The sequence below is a fragment of the Nipponia nippon genome, unplaced genomic scaffold (assembly GCF_047370975.1).
Source record: "Nipponia nippon isolate SJK-2023a ecotype South Korea unplaced genomic scaffold, ASM4737097v1 scaffold_16, whole genome shotgun sequence".
NCBI classification, from domain to species: domain Eukaryota; kingdom Metazoa; phylum Chordata; class Aves; order Pelecaniformes; family Threskiornithidae; genus Nipponia; species Nipponia nippon.
In genome coordinates, this window is record NW_028262332.1 from 10044564 (window position 1) to 10058608 (window position 14045).

Sequence of the window (14045 nt, forward strand, 5' to 3'; positions counted from 1 at the left end):
AGGCAGGCGTAACACCTACCTTCAGACCCGTTCCGAGCTGCGTGGCTGGGAGGTGTGTACCTAGGTGGTCACTGCTCTGTGTGGCCAGAACCCCTGTGTCCTCCCACACCACTCAGCTCCACTGCGCTGGCTGCAACAAATCCCCCAAGGAACCAACTCTTTCCTCACTTACGGTGTTTTAGTTTTGTACAAGGACATTAAAGATTGTCTCTATTCATGCAGGCTGGAGCACAACAAGCAAAACTCATCATCTGGCAAAGTTCACTTAGCTGGTATGATGGGGAGAGGAAAAGGCAAATCCCTCTGCCATAAATAAATAACGTATGTAAACGAGGGTTTCTGATGCATTTTGTTTTGTCATTTGCTGCTACTCATGATGGTATGTTAATCCCAATGAACATTACGTGGCTGTAATAGAGCTGCTGTGTCCTCGCCTCTCCCCTGTGAATACCGGTTACGCCGAAGTGTTAGCTAAAGGTACCGTCAAAGGGCAGGTTTCTGGTAGCGGGTAATTTTCTCTCCCTGCCAGACTGCCTCGCCGTTCACAGCGCGATGCAAATATTGGTTGCATGTGTTGGGCTGGGTAGATAATACTGTTCCTACCTACAAAGAAAACTTCTGTCCCAGTTACAAAAATTCATCCTGATATGACAATGGATCTGCTTTGCAAAGTCCTCTGAAGGATTGCTTCAGAAAAAGGAGGCTCTCAGGCAGACTGCTTAATTTTTGCGTTTCTTCCAGCATCCCCTTCCAGCCCGGAGCCGCTCTGCTGTGCGTACGTGGCGATTCCCACAGCCGCGGCGTGCCGGGGAGCAGCCCAGCCCAGCCCGCAGCCACGTCGCCGGCCATCCCCACGGCAGCGCGGCTGGCGGTGGGAAGATCGGAAAGATCTTGCAGGTCGTGTTCATTACCGAGTTTGCTGGAAAGTCACGTCTCTGCACAAAATAAATCTGTCCTCTGCTCCCTGGTTTCATCAGGGTTTGGTGCAGCGGGGCTTTGCCGTGGGCTCCCTGGCAGCCGCGAGCCTGGTACCCAGCCAGGCCGGCTCCCTCGCACAGGCGTTCAGAAATGCAACTGGGAAGCAAGACGCAAAGTGTATTTTAACCATCTTCAGCGTCCTTAGAGCCCGGAATTTGGAGAAGGAGCAAAATCTCCAAAGCTTTGCAGTGAACAGCTAATGTTTAACCGAAGAGCTGCAGCCAGGAAGGGTTAAATGGATGTGGGATACTGCAGAATTGTTTCTTTTGCTTCGCTAAACTACTGTTCAGACGGGGGAAAAAAAAAGTTAGCTTTTCTTCTGCAAGAATGTAAATGTTGGGTATTTTATCAAGTGATTTCTTCAGCCCTCGAGCCATTCTTCAATTTGAAGTGCTAGGTTAAAAAAAAAAAAGCAGGGAAGAGAGAGAAAGAAAGAAAATATTTTCGTCAGCCCAAGAACACTTTGCAGACATTATGGAAAATGTTGCCTGTTTTGTTTCCTCTAGTTGCTGAACCAATCTTTTGCATTAAAATCAGCATAGTAGTAAATAAACATGTTTTCTCTAGCCCTGGAGCCATTCCGAGACATCAAATGGTACTTAAGAAATGTTTCTTTCTCCATCACAGAACATTTTTTAAATGCCCATGGCTGGAGGGAGGGAAGATGCTCTCTTGGCTGAAGCATTAGCAGGCTTTCTGCTCTCTCAAAGCTGGGGGAGGCCCTGGGCAAGTCACGGAGCTCGGATTTTCTGTCCTGCTTAAGCACTTGGGGAAGAAGAGGAGTTTTCCAGCTACGCAGCATCTCACAGCTCCCCATGGATGCGGCCGGATTTCCCGTCAAGCTTGGAGAGGCGTAGGGGGCTTCTGAAATCCACGCCACCGCCCCCGTCCCTGCGCTGAGCCTGAGCTCTGCTGGAAAACGTAGCCAGTAAATGAAGCGTCTCGGGGCAGTGGGAATTACTCGAGTCGCGTCCCCACGTCCTCTGCAACGTGGGGATGCTCTGACGTGAGCTGTGGTTCCTCCCGGAGGGGCAAGGGGACGGTGCTGGCCGTTCCCCCAGGGATGGTTGCCCCCGAGGACCAGTGCCGCAGCCCCAGGAGGTGGCCACGGTGGTCCAGCCGCGGTGGTCCGGCCGGGCTCACCCGGGGCGTCTCCTGCCACAGGGGAGCTCTTGCAGGAGGTATTTCACATATTTGTACTGCAATGAGACTCAGCGGCTCCGCTCTGTCAGGAAAGTGGCCAAATGGGCCACCACTGGCCCATTCCCTTCGCCGGGAATGTGGGTGTCCGTGCGGGTGCTGAAGCGTTCGTAGCATCACGTTGAGATGCTTCAATGGAAAACAAGGGAGGGGAGCAGGGAACGTCACGCTTTAAGGGCGGTACGATTGCTCTATCCCAGAAAACAGTTTTGGGACATATTTCTCATGCATCATTTCTAAAAAAACCTGATTTTATCTTGCGCAGCAAAGAAAATGTGTTTGTCCTGACCTGACACTGTTTTTTAAAGTGTCAAGTGCTAATGAAATTCCTCAGCCTTGAGCAGTTCTAGGCATCCAATGTCGATTTTTAAAATATGGGGATATTTTGCTGCAGATTTTTAAGGCAGCCTCGAAATGATAAATGTTTGAGAGTGTGAGAGAAAAGAAACTTCCAGATTCAAAGAAGTTCTGACACAATCTTGCATGCAAAACAGACAGAAAGAGGCTCGTGCTTTAAAGAGGTTTTCTGTTATTCCTTTGAAATTTATTTAGAAGATGTAGGGCTAACACTGCGCACTTTAATCATGCAAATAGGTTGGCTCATTTTAATATTTTGGGCTTAGAGAAGCAAGAAAGGAAAAGGACTTCTTTTTTAGGCTATAGGATGAAATTTGGAATGAAAATTTGCCCACAAGTCTCAAGCAGTCCCACCTCGGATAACTCCGGTTTGTGTGTAACGCTTAAAAGGCTTTTCACCGCAGGAGAAGGCTGCGGGAGAAGAGAGCGGAGTGGAGGCGGCCTGGGAGGCTCAGCTCCAGCCCGGGTCTGCGGAGCTGGGGGTCAGCCCAGGTCTCGGTTTGCTGGGGACATCTTCCTCCCATATTAAAATCCGGGCCGTGAGACCATCGAAAACCAAAACGCCCCTGGGTTTTGCTGGGGATGGGAGCTCTGTGCCGCCGCGGGCCTCCCTCAGTGCTTACCACGGGCTGCGGGCGCGCAGCAGCCGTCACCCCGTCCCGCCCTGCAGCGCTCGGTCCCCCCTGAGCGGAGCAGCTCCTGCGCACGGTGACTCCGAGCCGAATCCCTTGGGATGCAGCCAGGGGGATTTGGTGGTGCCCCGTGCCCGCGGAGCTGGCCCCTCGCCAACGTGCAAAGTGCAGCATATGCACCGATGTTTATAAAATGAGGGCCCAAATGAGTAAATGTTTGCAGGACCGACTCCAGCGACAGCACAGCAAATGGGAAGGAGAAGGCGTAGGTGGCCAGATCTCATTAATTACAGAAATAAACCAGGTAAGGGGCTGAAAACCCACTCGGCTGGCTTTAATAAACTGGGGGAAGCCGCAGGCGCAGGGGGCAGCTCAGCGGGGCTGGGAAGACGGACGGGGACACACCGGCATTTCCCCAGTGCGATCGCTAAGCGAATCCCGTAGGATTCCCTCTCCAAAGGGAACCGCGGGCGCTCAGAGCCCATGGCGTTGCCCGCGGACCAGCCCCATCACAGCGCAGGAGCGGCTGCACGGCGTTCGGGATGACGCGAAGAAGGATCCGTCATGATCCCGAGATCCCATGGTGCGAGCGTCGGATGAGGGATGGAGGCAGGCGGGCGGCGAGGGAGCAGAAGCAGGGGATGCAGCCGGGCCCGCGCGGGCCCGGTGCCACCGCAGCCCCCCGGGCTGAGCCGTTTGCCCGCTCGGAGTCTCTGCATCACCGTTGGGTTCCGAGCAGCAGGATGTATAACCAAGAGAGGTTCGGAATAGGAAAATTTCCATCTCCCTTGGTGGTTTTTCTTCTGTTTCTTTCTTTAATATTCTGAATGAAGCTTTGAGAGAAGGGTAAAAATGTCTTTTATTGGAACGGGCAACCGAGCGTTCGAAAAGCCCGGTGCGGCAGCTGCCGGGTAACGCCGGGCACCATCGCAGGCAAGAGCCTGAAATTCTGTAAACTTGGGGCGAAAGCAAGGGCTTGGGCTGGGAGCCTCTGCGAACGCACAGACACGTTCAGCGTCGCGCGGCACGCGGCGACTGCGCGGCACCCGTGTAACCGTCACATCCCGCTGCTTGCATCCCACCTAAAGCCGGAACCTCGGCGCGGGGTGGCGCGGGAAGCGCGGTGGGAAGGTGGCCGGGAGCGGCTGGAGGCGGGCAGGGTGCCCGCGCGGTGCCCAGCCCGGGCAGCGGCACGGGCGGGTGGGTGGGGTGGGACGGGGGGGGCTCTGCTCGCTCCGGTTGACATCCTATAGGAAATAAATAAATTTAAAAAAAATGAAATAATAAAATGCAGTTGGCAGTCAGACTAGACGATCATTGTAGGTCCCTTCCAACTGAACTATTCTATTCTATTCACTTAAAAATAAAATAAGATACAATAAATACAAATTTAAAATAATAAAATGAAATAAAAAACGAAACAAAAAATAAATAATAAAATGAAAAAATTAAAAGAATAAAATAGAGCAAAGGTAAATAAAAAGGAATAAAAATAGTAAAATTAAATGAAAAATAATAAACAGAAATTAAAAAAATGAATTAAACAAGGAATAAAAATAAAAAAGAAATAAAAAATAAAATAATAAAATGAAAGGAAACATAAACCCATAAAACAATAAAATGAAATAAAGTGAAAAAAAAAGAAAATAAAAATAAAATAAAAAATAAAAAGCTTAAATAAAATAAAAAATAAAATAATGAATAAAAATAAATAGATAAAATAAATAAATAAATAGATAAAATAATAAATAAATAGATACAATAATAAATAAATAGATAAAAAAATAAATAAATAAGAACATAAGATAAAATAAGAAGATAAATAATGAAATAAGATAAAATAAGAAAATAAGATAAAATAAATAATGAAATAAGATAAAAGAAATAAGAAAATAAGAGAAAATAAATAATGAAAGAAGATAAAAGAAGTAAGAAAATAAGATAAATAAATAAGGAAATCAGATAAAATAAATAATGTGGGATGGGATGGGATGGGATGGGATGGGATGGGATGGGATGGGATGGGATGGGATGACAGCGCGCTCTGCCCCCGGCCCTGCGGCCCCGGGCGGTGCCCGGCCGGGGGTGTCCGTGCCCGGGTCCCGCCCCCCCGCGGCCCCCGTCCCCGAGTGGGAGCGTCCCCGCCGGGGGGGGGGGGAAGAGGGGCGGCGGCGGCGGCGGCGGGAGGTGGGCCCGGCCCCCCCCCCCGGCTCCCCGGTCCCACCTCCCACCTCCCGCCGCCGCCCCTCCCCGCCCGGCAGCGGGGCGGCCCGGTCCCGTCGGGGCCGGCGGTCTGCGGCGGCGGCGGCTGCCGGCGCGGCTGGGCGAGGTCAGGGAAAGTCCGCGCCAGGAGCGGCCGGAATCACTTCCTGCCGCCGCCGGGACCGCGGGCGCCGCCGCCGCTAGGCCCAGGGCAGCGTCCATGGGGCCGGCGCCCCGCAGGTGAGCGCCGCGGCCGCCCCGGGACCCCCGGCGGGGCGGGGGAGCGCGGGGGGGGGGGGCGGCGCAGCTACCGGCATCCCCCCCTTTCGTATTTTCATAAGTACAACCCCCCCGCAACGGTGAAACTCGCGGAAAGCTGTGCAACACACCGACGCGGCTCAGCCCCCCCCCCCCCCCCCCCCCGTTTTTGGGGGGGGCCCGCTCACATCGCGCCTTTCTTGGTCTTTCCTTACCACCCTGCGGTTACCGGGGGGGGGGGGGGGGGGGGGCTCAGGCAACGCGGGGTGCCGGGGGGGGATTTTTGGGACACGGGGTGGTGCTGGGAGGGGGAAGGGGTGACCCAGGGGTGCCGGGTCCCCCCCTGCCCACGGGAAGCGGGGTTTGGGGATGAATCGGGTCAGTTCCCGCTGTGTTTTCAAGTCTTGCACGAATGTGGAAAATCGGGTTATTATTAGAAATACCTTTCTGAAGAGGCTGCGGTGCTGGCTGGATATTTTATTTTTTAATGGCTAAATGCAGACGCAGGCTCGTACTTTCTCTCCCAGGGGAGGAAAACGCTGCGAAAGGGGAGATATTAAACAACAAAACCTGGCCGAATGCCTAAATTCGGAGTTCAGGAACGATCCCCGAGGTCCTCGGGGTGCCCTCCTCACGCAGCTGGGGGCTTGCTGCGGGACCGGCCACCGTGCCCCCCGTCCCGGCACGCCAGAGCCGGCCGCCGGCGAGGGGCAGGGCATTAAATCTGCTCGGTGATGCCTAAGCGGGGAAAAATTGGGGTAGGTGGTTGGGTTTTTATTGGGTAAGCGCTTTCCCGAGCGCCGGCGCGTTGCCCTGCCTGCTGCAGTCTGCAGCCTGCTGTAGTTAAAGTGCGTTTGCTGTGCTCAAGGACTTCTCCAAACATCTTCCCTGCTGTAGGAAAATAAAACGACAGCGGTCCGTCGCGTGCTGCGCTCCGCCGGGCTCACCCCTTCCCACCAACGGCAAAGTGCAGGATCGCTTCCAGCCAAGTCTCCATTACCCGCTGGGTCGTTAATTTGAATATTTGCTTTTTTTCCTCCTTTCAGGAGGCACTTGCGAGGTTGCGGGCAGCTTGATGTGCTTCGTGCCTGCCAAATGTTTGCCTCGCGCCCCGCGTAATTGAGGGGCTGGCGTGCCGGTTTACCTTCTCCAGCTGAAATATTAAACAGTAGGAGAAGCTGAAATCGGTAAACAAACCGGAATGATTGCTGCCCGCTCGGTGGCACGTTGGCTTCTCGGCGGTGATAGCCGCGGCGGGTCCGGGGCAGCTCTGGCGGCAGCCAGGCAAACCCCGCGGGGTCCCTGGTGGCCACCGGGTGCCGGGGGGCCGAGACAACCGGTCCTGCTCAAAAGCGTGGCATTCAAGCAGAGCTAAACCCAAATTACCTGCCTTATTCGTAGCCTGCTATTAAATAAAACCCTTCAACTAAAAGAATAAAGCTGAGCCTTTCCTTATTAGCTAAATTGATGTTGTTTGCCCAGCCTGGGACAATAAGTCTGTGACCTCAAGGTGTGGGTAATGGAGGTAATAATAGTTTGGTCTGAAGTCAGCAGCAAATATAAAATAATTAGGGATCTCCTCCTCCTCCTCCTCCTGAGAATAAATGTCATTCCATAGCTGTAACTACTGGGGGTGTGGGGTTTCGCCTCCCGTAGAGGCCTTATAATTAAGGCTGCATGGGCAAAAAGTGGTAATATTTGAAGATTAATGGTGGGGATGGATTTCTAGAACTTCAAATTTGTCAAAGAAAACTTCCAAGGCTTGCTGAATCGTACGAGTAGTTGGGTAAAAGTCCGACGTCGGTAAGCGCACGAGCAGGAGGTCTCCGAATCGTTTGAAGGGGGCCGCTGGGGTGAAACACGCGGTTGGTGCTGTGGCGGGGCCGCGCGCCGGCGCGGGGCAGCGTTCCCCGGAACGCCTTCGGCTCCCCGCCCCGGACCCCCTTCCCTGGGCGCTCCCCCTTCGGGCCAGCCCATGCTCGCTCCGCTGGCGAAGAACCGGCTCCCGGGGAAATTCTCCCTTTCCGCCTCTCCTGCCCCAGCTCCGGCCTGAGGCGCGCCGTCGGGAGCGCTCACCGTGGTCCGGAGCTGCCGGCACTGGTTGGTTTTGGCTGTTCAGGTCTCCTCAGGGTTTTCCCAGAGTCCTCCTTTGTTCCTAGAAGATGGACGCTGTTAGATAAGATGCGCGCGTTGACGCTCTTATCTTGTTATTTTGGAAGCGATGTTTTCAGTGCCCTCTTGTTCCCTCCCCCAGCCGTAACCCCGTGCTTTCCCGAGGGAGTCTCCCCGGATTTGGGGCAGGGGGGCAGATTTCGGTTCCTCTCAGTGGGTGCTGGCGACAGGTCAGCATCCCCGCAGGGCGGTTGTGGTGCCGGTCCGGGCAGGTGTAGAGCATCCTTACGCTAGGAAGTCCAGGAAAGAAAAATCCCCTCTTCTTGAACTTGAAGGAACCTGCCCATGGAGTCTGTGGGAGTCCTTTCCAGACTAGGTTTTGGTTCAAACCCCAAGCCGAGGTGCCAGGAGGTGCGAGGCGGCTTTGTGGCATTGCCGGTCAGCACTGGGGGGAAAAGCGCCAAGAAATCTCCTGCGAGAGCCCGTTTGGCTCGGTGAGATTTGGGTTTGCTTCAGAGAAACCCCCAGACTGGCGTGTGCTTACCCGACGGGGGCCGCGCACCATCGCACCTCGGAATGGAAATACTTATTTTGGAGTGTCGTCTTATACGGTCCAATTTCCCTGCCAGGCCTTCGGGGCCTCGGGCCGGGCTGCGGAGCTCTGCAGGGATGTGCCGTACCTGAGAGCTGGCTTTATTGCCACACTAGCGCTTAAATCGGTACCGGCTCTGGGGCGCGCGGTGAAGGATGGCGTGGGGATAAACATAGCGAAACGACCTGCCAACGGGCGACGTGGCTCCGCTCTTGCTTTGCTGTGTACAATGCCTGTGTTTAAAAATACCCAGGCCTGACAAAATGGGGTTAGAAGGAGGCTTCAGCCATGGGCTTGAATTTTCCCAGGTTTTCTGAGCCAGGCAGCTTTTTAGGTGGGGAAATCGGGTGGGCTGTGCCCGGTTGGAAGGAACAGGTCCTGGAGAGCTCTGGGGATGCTGAGGAGCAGGGGCAGGGGCTGCACTTTAATTGCCTTTTTTTTTTCCTTCCCTTTTCCTACATTTCTTTGAGTTTAGTTGAAGGCAATGAAAGAAATAAAATACAGGCATTCAGCTGGAGGAAATTAAACTGAATTGTAAGTTCCCTGCCATACTTAATGGCCAGAGAGAGCATTGTATCTTGCTGCAGTTTGCCTTCAGATCGAGCCCGAGCCCGTGTTTGCCGTCTGAAGAGCAGCCTCCCAGCCCATCTCTTCTTCGTCTGGGGAAGTGGAAGCAGATCCGACCGCCTTCAGCGCCCAGCTGGGCTGGGCACACCTCAAAGGGGTGTTGTGTGGGTTTTTTTTCTTTAAACCAAGCCTGTAGAGCAATTGAGGAATAGGTGAAGCATGCTTAAAAGAGGGTGAGGCTGTTGGTTTTCTCTACCTGACTTTATTTGCGAAGTGACAGGAATTTTGACAGGCTTTGTGTCTTTTTTAGCAAATCAAGTGTCATGCCAGGTTTGCCTGTGGATGAGATCATTTGCAAAATATGTTTCCCAGCTTGCTTCAGGCATAATTCATTGTGTCAACTGCAATTGCTCATTTGCTAGGAACTGTGATTCATTAGTGTTTTGTCTTTTTTTTTTTTTTTTTTTTTAAGTTCAACTTGGTTTTAAGCAAATGTTTGGAGGCAGAAGAGAAATTTAAAAAAATATTAAATCTTACAGTCTTTCTATCCATAAATGCTGCTGTTAAGAGAAGACTTGATAAAATGCCGCGATCCCAGGGAGGGAGACGCAATCCCCAGGCGGGCTCCGCTGTGCAGGATTGCGCTCGGTTTTGTCATGTGGTTACTCCTAAATGGGGACGGAGGTAATAAAAATCAGACTGCTGGGACGGAGCCTGCCACGTAGAGCCCTGGATGGTGGAAGGAGCGTGCGGAGCTTCCTCCTCCTCTTCCCCAGTGGGGGGTTTCAGCCCGCTGAAGGTACCACACTCTTCCTCATCCCCGGATTCAGCTGGGGCAGAGGCTGCCCTGCGGATGGACTGACGGACGGGGAGGGCAAGACAGACAGGGGGGCTGCTGGTATTTGCAGCCCGTGCGGGACACCAGCGCTTCCTCTGAGCTCCTGGCCGGAGGAGGCGTTGGGGCCGGTGGTGAGGAGCGCGGGTATTCCCGAGGTGCGGTGACCGAGACCCTCCGAAAGCTCGCGGCTCAATGGGATAAAATGAAGATAAACAGCGCTTGGCATGTGTTTTGTGCTGTGTTCCCGGGGCTGTTCACAGGCGTCGCAGTTTGGCTTCAGTCTTTTTAGAGGTCCTCACATCAGACTTTTAAAAAAAAAATTTGCACGTCAAGTACATTTTTGTGTTCCATTTCCTATGAAGACAAATATCTCGGTGCATTTTTTCCCTTAGGTGGGTGGATGGGGGGGGGCAGAAATCACTGCTACTGCTTCAGCAGCCACAAACTACCCTCCAATAACAAACCGGTGTGTGTGGGCTGAATAAATTGATATACTTTTCACAAAAAGATTGATTTTATTTTTTTTAAAACTTCTAAGTGATTATGAACTGTACATTTAAACATAAGTAACTTGACAGGTTTTTTTTTTCCCCTGTGCAACAATTCTCTAAAAGTACTCTTAAAATGTTGTATGTTTTTTTTTTCCTGAGTGTTTGTGTATTTTCTCTCTTTTTCTCCCCATTTAAGATTTTTAAAAGCCAAAAAAATTGGGAAGAGGGGAGAGAGAGTCTGCTTGACTTCTGGCTCGCCGGCGCCGTGCCCAAGCGCTGCCGGTTTGCTTCGGCGGCTGGTGCCAGGAGCAAAGGGCAGCGGAGCGTGAGGGGAGGGAGGTGACACCATCAGAGTGACCATATATAGTCACTGGAATGAGATTAAATACTTCACCTCCCAGTGTCATCCCCCCAGCAATAAAGCCAATATCAGGATCTATTAATCACTTGCAAAAGCAGGAGAGGAAAAATCCTCTTCTTTGCAGCATCTCATTCGTAGCACTCAGGGCTCTTCTGGATCTATCGATTTGGGGAGAGGAGCCAGATGTTTTTCATCCCTGAGTGTCTGGAGACCAAATTTCGGCAGCACGGTGAAGAATAGCGTGTGCGAAGAATTGCAAGTTAAATATGACCGAGCTTGTGCTTACTCAGGCTCGTGGGCTCGGTGGCAGAGCGGTTGTGTGGAAAGGGTCCTGTGTTCGGGTGCCAGCGCTGGCTCGGCTCCATGCGCGCGTTCCTATCATGATATCCACTGGGGAAGCATATGGCAGCCTCGGTTATATATATATATTGTGTGGGGGTACATGTTTTACATGCCAGTTCTCTCTGTCATAGGACAAACATTTACGCTCCGATTATGTGAAGCATTAGGAAAACAAGGGTTAGGCTTGGAAATAACATAATTCCTTGCAGAGATGCTGTAGAAGACAGTGTTTAGTGATGACACGGCAAAGGAGTGATAATGTTTCGGTGCTCAGTGCTTTCCGGGGCGCTAAGCTTTGAAGGGATTACGCTGCATAGAGGTGTAACATGCAGGTGTATAAATAAAGGGCTGGCATTTCAAGACGCGCCATGCAGAAGGCAATGGCCAGGTGCCCAAGAGACATAGGGAGCAAGGTTTTATACATTTGAAGGTGGTTAAAATGACTTGATTTCCAAGGGAAGAGGGCAATGGGCCTGGCCAGCGTTGGGTGGGAGCCCTCCAGCGGGACGGGATGTGCCTGGCTCCCCTGGTGCACCGCTGAGCCCTCCTGGGGAAAGGCTCTTCCCTTGGATGCAAAGCTGGTGGCTGAGATTCTGCTGGAATGAAGTTCCCACAGTCAGGGGTAACCCCTCTTCGTAGGTGCCCCTTCACTGGAAACCTGCCCCAATGCCGCACCGGCTATGGTGACCTTCATAGGACTAAACCTGAGTAGGATAATGTGCTTTTTGGTTATGGTCTGTTATGGTTGGAGTCACACTCGCATTGCAAACTTAGGGGTTTATGAATTGCTAGTGATTGAATGGAGGGTTTATATCACTCTGACTAGGTCTTCTCCCTTCTAACAAGTTCTGATGGACTGCGAAGTAAAACGCTGTGGTTTTTGCATCGCTCCTATAGCTGCAGCCCAGCCTCACCGGCCGGTGAAAGTATCTGTACCACTCAGTCACTTATTCCTACAAAGAAAAGTTGTTTGAAATTTCATCTGTCTGCTCTGCAATTATCTCCTCCTTTTCTGCATCCCTCCGTTTGTACATGCTAACATCATCAATACATGCCCATGCTTAATGAAACATTACTGCTTAGGTTTAATTGTCTTCTAATTAAGAAGTAAAATAGAATTTTGCACGGTGGTTGTAACTGCATCTTTCATGTCTGTGAATGCTGCTGTGGGCACGGTACCTGAGCCTGCAGAGCGGTGCCAGCAACGACGGTGCCCTTCAGTAAAGAGGGTGATGGACAACAGCAGAAGCCTCTTCTGAAGCTGCTGCTCCAGTATATCACCCTGATTAATTTAGATTAATTGCCAGGTTTAAAGCACGCTTTTTTTGGATAAATCTATGCATGCGTTTGGTAATGCTGCCGGGGTCATTGCTTCAGCACAGTGCTGCTGAAGGACACGTACCTGGGGTGGCGCGGGATATCTGGGGAAGGCAAAGACAGGGCACGCAACTGTAGCGCTGAATTTTTGACTCTTGTCTGAATACAGTTCCTACTCTTAATGCATCATTAACACGCTTTTCTGCATTTCATTCAGTTCCCATTACAGCACTCGGTTCTGTCTGTTAATTTTGGTATGTTGATATCTTTGTTGTCAGCAGTTTTTTTTCTTTTTTGAAGCATATAAAACCGTTAGTGTGAAAGAAGATTAAAAAGATACATTACAATTAAAATGTTAATGAAATCGGCATCATACAACTTTTGAAACCATTTAGGCATTAATCTTTCTTGGTCTTATGTCCATTAACTCGGGCGATTCTTATTCTACACTGACCCCTGCTGAGAGAGTTGTGCTATAATTGGATTTTAAAAACTGGGGGGAAGAAAAGGAGGGAGAGAGTAAAGACTTTTAAAAAAGTAGGAGTTGGGAAGGTTGTGTTAGCTTTCTGCGTGGGTGCCCATGGAAATGAAGCCAACAGAAAAGAGCCTCCCATCTCCATCGCTCCCCTGCCTGCATCCTGCTTGCGCTCTCCCCACCAGGGCAGGTCTTGCTCGTGGGCTGCTGCTCCGCAGCCCGGGAACGCCGGCATCCGTGGCTGGGGCAGAGCCCCGGGAATTGCCGGGCTCGGCTCCTCCTCGGCAGCTTGCTGTCACCGTGACCTTGGCAGGACGCGAGCACCACGCTCCTCTTTGGTTTATCCGAGTGTAATGTGAGCTGGGCCGTAGCGGGATGGTGGGAAGCCTTTTTAAGGCTCTTGGAGGAAGGGAATGGGAGAACAGCAAGTAATCATTTGCCGTTATGGCTTCAGCTTTCCCCTATTCCTCCAAAATAGTATTTCTGCAGATTAATTGGGTTTGGTTTTTTAAAATAGTTTTTGTGCAGCTTACACAACATTTGTATGGGGGCCAGCCCCCCCCGCCCCCAGCCCGTGGGGTAGGCGAAAGAGGAGGATTGACTAATTCACAGGCTGTCTACTGAATCAAACAACGGGACTTCTTGACTCATCAGCCAGCTCCCAGGATCCGTGCCACGGCTCCGTCAGGGCCATGGGCTGCGCTCAGCCGCTCCAGCCTCGCCAAGCCTCCAGCCCATCCAGAACACTCTGTGCCGGTCAGCCCAAGGCTTAGACTCGCTTGGCTACTGGGTGCCTTCTCCAGAGCTTTGCGCTGTGCTGTCCAAGAGCTTCGTGTCTCCCGCACCTCCCGTGGGATGCTGGAGAAGCTGGGAAGGGCAGGTCCTTTAGGGAAGAGCGCAGCTCTCCTTCCCAGGATCGGGACGGGGCATTGACTTGGTCAGAGGGTGGGTGTGCTTGCTAACGAGAGGCAGCGATGCAGCTCACGAGCGGATGAGCTGTAAGTCGAAGGATGAGCACATCCCGACGAGGGAGGAGTGGAGTACCAGCCCAGCTTGCATTTATGCTGCAAGCGTGAATTTTAAAAAAAAAAAAAAAAAAGGCTAAATAGAAATTTGGAAGTTGCAGAGCTGTCATCTTCCAGCTGCTCTGCTCTCCTCTGAGCTCGCTCTGCCATCGCACGGTGCTTTACTGCGCGGGCAGGCGAACGAGTGGATGTTGGTGCGTTGGCCAGGAGGCCCGCTTGAGCCGAAACATCTGCAGGGGTTGGGAGAAAACGATGGCAGTTTCTTGGGGCTGGGTTCATGGCTTGTGAAGCGAGCCGT

General features: G+C 52.0%; 1 protein-coding gene across 2 annotated transcripts in view; it reads left to right on the top strand.

Annotated features, from left to right (window-relative positions):
- Nucleotides 1–14045, top strand: part of NACC2 (NACC family member 2) — an 89971-nt gene that overhangs the window by 21000 nt on the left and 54926 nt on the right. Inside the window, exon 1 of one of the 2 annotated variants that reach the window (XM_087752566.1) lies at nucleotides 5425–5609. The exons of the other annotated variant lie outside the window; for it this stretch is intronic. The gene's annotated coding sequence lies outside the window, so the exon portion shown is untranslated. Of the gene's footprint in view, nucleotides 1–5424; nucleotides 5610–14045 lie in introns of those variants that run through there. 2 annotated transcript variants of the gene reach the window in all.